Here is an 8,535-nt window from a genome sequence, read left to right on the forward strand (position 1 = left end):
GACCCTACTCGACCTCTTTGAAGTGTGTTAGCACGCACAATACCGCCGACGTTTTTTCGTGGCTCCAAGCAGCAAGCACCAGCTGCACCGGACCAACCTACCGGTACGCGGTTCAGCAGAGCTGGTGGTTTGGTACGCTTTCCAACGGCCGAAGAGAGTTGGAAAGCTTGGGTCTTTGTGGATAACTCGAAACAATTTGCGCTAAGACGCTGCAAAATCGCTCCGATTTTGGATTTCATTCCACAGAATGTGGTACCGACAAGATGCGGTCCTTGACCGCATTTCCGTCACTTCGCAGTGGCCTTTCTTCCGTTCAGTTTGTTCCCGCCCTCCCACCCCGGACTGAAGGGTGTTCATAGACATTGTGTTGATGTGTGTGGTTTTGCCTAGGGCAGTTACAACCGCGGTGTTTTTCTTTGTTGGTCTTTTAGAAAAACTTTAGGGGTGGTGTGCGCGTCGTGGGCTGTTGTATGGTTACATTCAGCTTCAGAGGGTTATTGACAGGGGATGAATTGGCATGGGGCAGAATGCAAGATTAAATTGCAAGATTGAATTGAAGGGTTGGGATTTTTCAGGGGTCATCAAGGCATTGTGTTAACTGAAGCTGGATGATGACCTGTGTGGTGTGCCGGTGTGAAGATGATGTGCAAGGGTGTTCTCTTGCGTTTCAGAGGTGTGAGTTTTTACATTTCCCTTTTGTTATGCCGTTGTTGGCGTGTTGTGTGCTGTGTAATTATCAGCGTTTTTGATTGACTGCTGTATCGATCGTTGATATATTTTTGTAAATGTACAAATAATTATAGGAAAAAAAGAAAGAAAGAAAAAAAGATTCTAAATAAAGGCCATTGCCGAGCCACCGTGCTCTCAGCAGAGACTTCTGTGTGTTGGTGTTGTGAGAGTGTACCACAAAGACGTGCAGTATCCAGTCAAATGATCGTACATGTATCTACGTTGTGCAGTTGTACTTGTAAACTCCAACAGTAAAACACAGCTGTAGACTGTAGAGATGTCAGTACAGTCATGTGCATGATTGTACCCGTGTACTGTCGTGGACATGGAAATCCGGTCGCACGTCTAGCGGCCACAGGGCGCTGTCCATGCAGCCGTAGCATGTATGCGCTGCTAGCTGTTGGTCGCATAGGCCAGGATCAACATGATTGTGCACTGCATGCAACGACTTACATGTACATGTACGTTCTGTACGCGCTGAGGGCGCCGGCCCCGGTCAATCGACTGGATTTCCATGTCTGCGACAGTACAATCATGTAGAATCTACAGTACACTGTACTTTACTGACTACTTGACACAATGTTTATTAGGAAAATAGAGATGTGAAAAACAAATACAATAATAATTTTATTATAGATTAGATGGAGCAGCAATGCAATGTCCAAGAATTCACTATCATGGGACAATGTTCGACATAATTATGTCTGTGAGGTACCATTCCGCTCAGGCTACTCTCAGCCGGGACAGAGTCGTGAAGTGACATCCTGCTGCGGCGGTAGTAACCACGCAAACAGGTGACTGCCCATCGCATAAGGCAGAATGACAGCCTGCAGCGGAGGTGACCCATGATGGCCGATAGGTGAAGGTCGACGTTGTTTTCCGCAATCAGGCACGCTAGTGTCTTCAGTTCAGGGACATAAAATTACTGACTACTGGGGCCAGTGGGGGATTACTGACTAGTACTGGTACTGATGTATCCCTCTTCACTTCCAGCGCACCTAGGCTCCCCCCCCCCCCCTACACACACACTCCTACCCATACACATGTGTGCATGTACCCCCCCACACACACACACAGACGGATACACAAACACACACGCACAAACACACACACAAAATACGTGTAAGTGTACATGGTCTTCCTGGTGCAGATGCTGGGCCAGCACAATGGAAAATACCTTCATCAAGAAGCTTGATCAAGTGTTGTGATAATGGCATTGTTTGTTTGTTTTTACAAAGAAGTGTGGGAAGGATTACAATGCGTTAGAATTCATAATTGTTCTTTGCCGGCTTGTACTGTGCAGACCAGAATGCTTCGCTATCAACTCCTGGCTTTCCATCGGCATGGTGTTCAGCTGCAGCGGCATCTGGTCCGGGGAGTTCAAGTTGCTGGATGGCTGCACTGACACAGGATGGGTTTGCATTGGTAATGTGATACGGCAGTCATTCCACATCATGAGCTACATGTTTATGTAATTTATATTGTCGCTCGTCCAGCAACGTCAAGGCTCTGCATGTAAACACAGGAGAACACCATAATAAAAAAATACTACTCAGGGGATAATACTAATTTGGATTATCAATTTCGTGACATTTATGAGTTCCTGTCTAAACTATGCCGTGATATTGATTGCTATCTGCTCACAAAGTACCTTGTATTGTACCAATACTCTGCCTAATCACTACCCTTCGCCAATTATTAGATTCACACAATATTCACAACGTATGCAACACGATGCTGTCTATTGACACTACTCGTACTCTTCTCCCGTTTTCATCTCCCTCTACCTTATGAATACTCTACATTACTGGTTTCGTTTCTACCCTTTCCATTGCTGCCAGCTCCCAGTCTTTTTCAATGCACAGCACCACCTTGAAATTTTTGTGATTTGATGTACACATACTTTGAAGTTGAAATCGAATTACATGATCAGATTTTTGTTCCACATTTTCTATTTACTTTTACTTCAAGCACAACCCTACCGATGAAGGGAAAGAAGCAGCAGAGAGACACCTACTGAGTCAAATGACTGCCACTGTCAGTTCTCAAACAAAAACAATTTTTGTCAAATTGAAAAATCTCACCTGTTAGTGTTGCTCACTAGCCACTAGTGACTCGAGTTGTTCGTCCACGAAATTTGCAATTATGCACTACGGTACCAGCAAGAGTAGGTAAGTTGGCATAGAACAACAGCTATGCACAGCCATGTTCATCTTCTCTTCACTTTGGAAGGCAGTACAAGCACCCCTCATACCTCGACATTGCCTTGGAGTGGAAGCAAATTCACCATGAGTTTTCCAATTCGCTACAATCGATCTCGGGGTGATGATCGTGTCTTCTTCATCCCCACTGCAGCCTGGACAGCCTTCGGGAAGACATGTGTCACTCTCCTGCTCTACAGATTCCTACATCTAGATTTGGTTACCGTCAGGGAACGAAATAGAGCTGCAAAACACCAAAGTAATTGTTTTCTTCCATTCAATTACACTGCTGAGCATGCACAGCATGGTGACAGCTAAGCAGTACGCACGTCATCAAGCCCAATTTCCAAATATGGAAGATGTTATTTATGAAATTTGACACGGTTCCTCTTCTCTGATCGGCTCGAGACATAGCTCATCGGAATCAGTGCCCAATTCTCCTTCGGATAAGCCATACTTATTTTTGGCGTTCAGTTTCCCTTTAAAGCCCGGGTGACAGACAGACTGAGTGCTCCCGCGGAGCACACAGGCATTAATTTTGTGGGGGGGGGGGGGGGGAGGGTTCGGCCATAAATCTAGCGCTGAGCCAAAAATCTAGCGTCGAGGTGTTGAAATTTGACAAGTAAAACCCATCAACATCAAGCCAAGGTTCCTTTTGAGTTTTGTAAATGGCAAGTACATGTACTAGACTCCTATACACCGTATAGGGATCGTACTGTATTGAAATTGGGGACCCAAGTCAAGATATGGAGATAAATGTTTGGTGGATTCTTCTCGAGCTCGAGTTCCGAATACTAGTGTCGTGTCCGTGTGTTTCTATCTGTATTGTATTCCGTCTGCTCAGTAGTATGTCTGGCCCACTCCGGCCCCGGTCATGACACTACACTGTGTACAATAATTATGTACATGTACATGTACATGACTGTACATGACTTGCCTACACTACATGTACAATGTACATGTAGTGTAGGCAAGTCATGTACAGTAGAACCTGTCGATGGGACTCACTATGACTCATAATAACAATAGTATGAGTCTACAATTCTACATGACTGTACATGTACATGTACATGTATGTATCCAGGACCTTGCAATGGTTGCTACGTGTGCATGTATGATGTTGACACAAAAGGCACAACGGAGGTTCACAGATTTGTCGCAACCAAGGAGTAGTATTATGGTATTGTACTACTCCCTGGTCGCAACTGAGTTTTTTTAGTTGCGACAAATCTGTGAACCTCCGTTGTGCCTTTTGCGTGTAATAATGCTCCATATTATTGGGTTGAGCCCTCTCCGCTGGCAGAAGGAAGTTTTCCTCCTTGTAAGTTGTATGATGTAATCTTTCCGGTCAAAATGACCCTGGATATGGAGACAACCAGCTTACCTGGTAACACACTCTGGCAGCTTCGGAAGCCCACATATTAGTTGCCATTCCTCGCTTCCCTCTTGTGCGTTTGTTGCTTATCGTGTTCTTGTTTGTATTCTGTTTGTGTTGAGTGCAAGTAACACAGAGTAAAAAGACTCTTGCTATCACGCCGGCATGAATAATAATACGTGTACGATCGGCGCCCACCCTCTGTCCTCCTATTGTTTGTACTGTAGTTCATGACTACCCACCACGCCCTCATCATGCTCATGTGCCCGACCGGCGGTTATCCGTCCATAACGAGCTTCGGAACCCTCTGGCTGGCGTACTGTAGGAGGTACTGCTAGCCCTTGGCGGATTATGCCGGCATAATATTTGGCATAATCTTGGGATTTCGTCAAAACATTATTCTCCAGCATAATATGCGGATTCCAACGTGTAAGGTCGGCATAATCTTTCGGTTTAGACAAAAAGTATGCTTAGGGCATAATACAGCTTTGTCAAAAAATTATGCTCCGGCATTATACTGATTCCAACGTGTACTGTAAGGTCGGCATAATCTTTCGGTTTAGACAAAAATTATGATTAGGGCATAATACAGCTTTGTCAGAGAGCCCTGGGGCCGCGTGTGTGTATGCGTGGTTTCTCAATCCTCTATGTACAGCGTGAATACATAGTGGAAGCGACCATAATTCAGCATACAGTAAAACCTGTAACTAACGACCAACCCTTGGTGCCCGGAAAAGTGGTCGTTAGTGGCAGGTGGTCTTTAGTTAGAGGTTTGCACCGCGCGACCATATATGGATCCCATTATATCATATGTATGTCAAAATGCAGATAATACAATCCCCCACCACTTGCGCACTGACATTCTTCTTTCAGATCATACAACACTTGGAGAGAGAGAAAATCAAGTTTTTTATACACCGGAAGCGATACGACCTTTTGACACGTATGTCGACTTACTGGGTTTCCAGAGCAGCGCTGGCCTGGCCAGGCAGTGGACTAGTCACTATCGACTCCAGCCAGCACAGACTGTCAGTGTGACCTGGTGACTGAGCTGTGTGATTGCACTTCGACAGAGAGCCGCTCAGTCTTAGTTTCTCCTTCCAGTAGTAACATCGATCAAAGAGCGCTTTGGATGCGCTCTCCATATGACGTTTCCTATCATGTTTGTTCTTTACAGCACTTGAAATTATGACAGGTGTAGTGCAGTCCACACTGATTCCACAGTAAAAATGAGACTGCGCTCATTTGTCCAGCTGTAGTATCGAAACGACCATGGAAAATCATCAAAATTTCGAGAAGGAGCTTCAAGCAATGTTTGATTTGCTACATCGTGGTCGCTAGTTACGGGTCAAAATTCCACATTGGGACAAGAAAAGGCGGTCGCTGGTCGCGTTCAGCAGGTAGTCGCTAGTCACAGTGCATTTTGAATGTGAGACCGTCCGTGCCTGACATAGTGGTCGGTAGTACCAGGCCGGTCGCTAGTCACGGTGGTCGTTAGTTACAGGTTTTACTGTATTAGTTGGCATAATTGTGGCATAATCAAAAGCATAATTTGACGATTGGCCGAGCATACAATGTAGTCCGCCAATGTAGGCCTCGACCAAATATGCTAAAAAAAAGAGCATATTATGCTATGAATAGGATGAAGGTCGCAGACACCACGCAACTACGTTACTTGTTTGACATGTACATGTATTTACTGTGTATTTTATAACAAAAATATTATTGAAAACCCATAATCGATTTTCTTGTTCCTATCATCAGTGGGAAAAATACGGAACTAAGGATACAACCAAAGAAACTGAAGTTAAGTACTGAAATTTGTAAATAGAAAGGTGTTAGAAATAACAATAAGCTACAAGTGCAATAAAACCACTAGAGGAAACGCAAAAAGTTAACAAGATTACGTAACCAAAGGCGAGAAGGCACTAAACGAAGTGTCAACCTACGAATACAACTTCAGTGCAACAACGTGCTCCTTCTGCTTACACAAAACAGGCTTATGAATACGTATACAAACTGCCTCAAGGACTTTCAACTGTTGGACATAACGCGCACGACACAGTACAGAAAAATGAGAGTCATCATACACACTAAGACAGTCAGGACGAGATAACAAGTGTACAATGTAGATACACAGCTGACTTCTTACGATCAACACATTCATCCGCCTCATCTCGCTCCTTCCCACCCGACTCCTCCTCGTCCATCTCATCATCCTCTTCCTCGTTCCGCTCGTCATCCTCACGATCATCATCACTACCATCATCTGCCTCGTCCTCTGTCTCCTCACCAACCGTTTCGTCATCCAATTGCTCTTCCATCCTCTGATCACCTGTCTCATCCTCCGTTTCTGTACAGACCACTTGTCTCCCATTTGCTAGCTGCTCGTCCCGTGAGCGGAGTTGTTCCTCCAGATCCGCTTCACTCACTGACTCATGATCCTGCTCGACCTTCCTTCTGTTGGTATTGTCCACAACGCGCGGTCCTGTTGCTCGGAGGGCAACTGCAAACTACTCCACAGATATTTATGCCAGAAACGGCCAAGGACCGCGCGTTGTGGACAATACCAACAGAAGGAAGGTCGAGCAGGATCATGAGTCAGTGAGTGAAGCTGATCTGGAGGAACAACTCCGCTCACGGGACGAGCAGCTAGCAAATGGGAGACAAGTGGTCTGTACAGAAACGGAGGATGAGACAGGTGATCAGAGGATGGAAGAGCAATTGGATGACGAAACGGTTGGTGAGGAGACAGAGGACGAGGCAGATGATGGCAGTGATGATGATCGTGAGGATGACGAGCGGAACGAGGAAGAGGATGATGAGATGGACGAGGAAGAGTCGGGTGGGAAGGAGCGAGATGAGGCGGATGAATGTGTTGATCGTAAGAAGTCAGCTGTGTATCTACATTGTACACTTGTTATCTCGTCCTGACTGTCTTAGTGTGTATGATGACTCTCATTTTTCTGTACTGTGTCGTGCGCGTTATGTCCAACAGTTGAAAGTCCTTGAGGCAGTTTGTATACGTATTCATAAGCCTGTTTTGTGTAAGCAGAAGGAGCACGTTGTTGCACTGAAGTTGTATTCGTAGGTTGACACTTCGTTTAGTGCCTTCTCGCCTTTGGTTACGTAATCTTGTTACCTTTTTGCGTTTCCTCTAGTGGTTTTATTGCACTTGTATCTTGTTGTTATTTCTAACACCTTTCTATTTACAAATTACAGTACTTAACTTCAGTTTCTTTGGTTGTATCCTTAGTTCCGTATTTTTCCCACTGATGATAGGAACAAGAAAATCGATTATGGGTTTTCAATAATATTTTTGTTATAAAATACACAGTAAATACATGTCAAACAAGTAACGTAGTTGCGTGATGTCTGCGGCCTTCATCCTATTCATAGCTATAATTATGAAAATTATTATCTCCACGTAGATTATTTGCATATTATGCTCGTCGCATATCAGGAAAAACGGCCATAATACATGTATGCCAAAGGCTTAGCAAGATATGCAAAAAGATATGCCAAAATATGCTCGACATAAGCAGAAAGTGTAGATCATTTCAGTAAAATTACAACCTTGGAATATTCATTGGCTTCACGGCTATCATGCTTATGGTGCAAATCAAAACACATGCGGAATAGTATGGCTGGGGTATGTCCCTAGCAACCGTAGCGATAGTGTTTATCCATGGGGAAATGTAGCATACGCCTCAACCATTCCAAATTCATCCATAAAAGGCATTTCTGAAAGCATTTTGTCCATAATATGAATGTTGTGTCCTCATTTTCTTCAGAATATTTGAATTATATGCTGGCTTCATTCCAATATTCCCTTTGTCGCTCAATATGCCATACAGGTATATGAACTGTCTCACAAAATATGCGGAAATATGCGCAAGCATAATTTGGTTGAGGCCTACGCCAATGGCTAGGTACTGCAGTATGTCGTGATTGAGCAACGAGTTACATGTACGTCTGATCCCACTACAGCTGTACACGGTGAGGGTATATCTGCCGCCTCGGTTAAATTATCAGCCAGAGACACGCCTGGACATACACGTACATGTACATCTACATGTACATGTTTCTGGTCGCGGAAGCAGGACGCCCTTTTTGATGAAAGGGTCACTGACCTTGGTAATTGGTCCGTCTTTGCTGTCTCGTCCGGAAAATAATTAATTGTACATGTACATGTACATCCGTCACCCGCCTCTAGGTCGGGAGCTCTTT

Source organism: Sycon ciliatum, chromosome 2 (assembly GCF_964019385.1).
Source record: "Sycon ciliatum chromosome 2, ocSycCili1.1, whole genome shotgun sequence".
In the NCBI taxonomy this organism is placed as follows: Eukaryota; Metazoa; Porifera; class Calcarea; order Leucosolenida; family Sycettidae; genus Sycon; species Sycon ciliatum.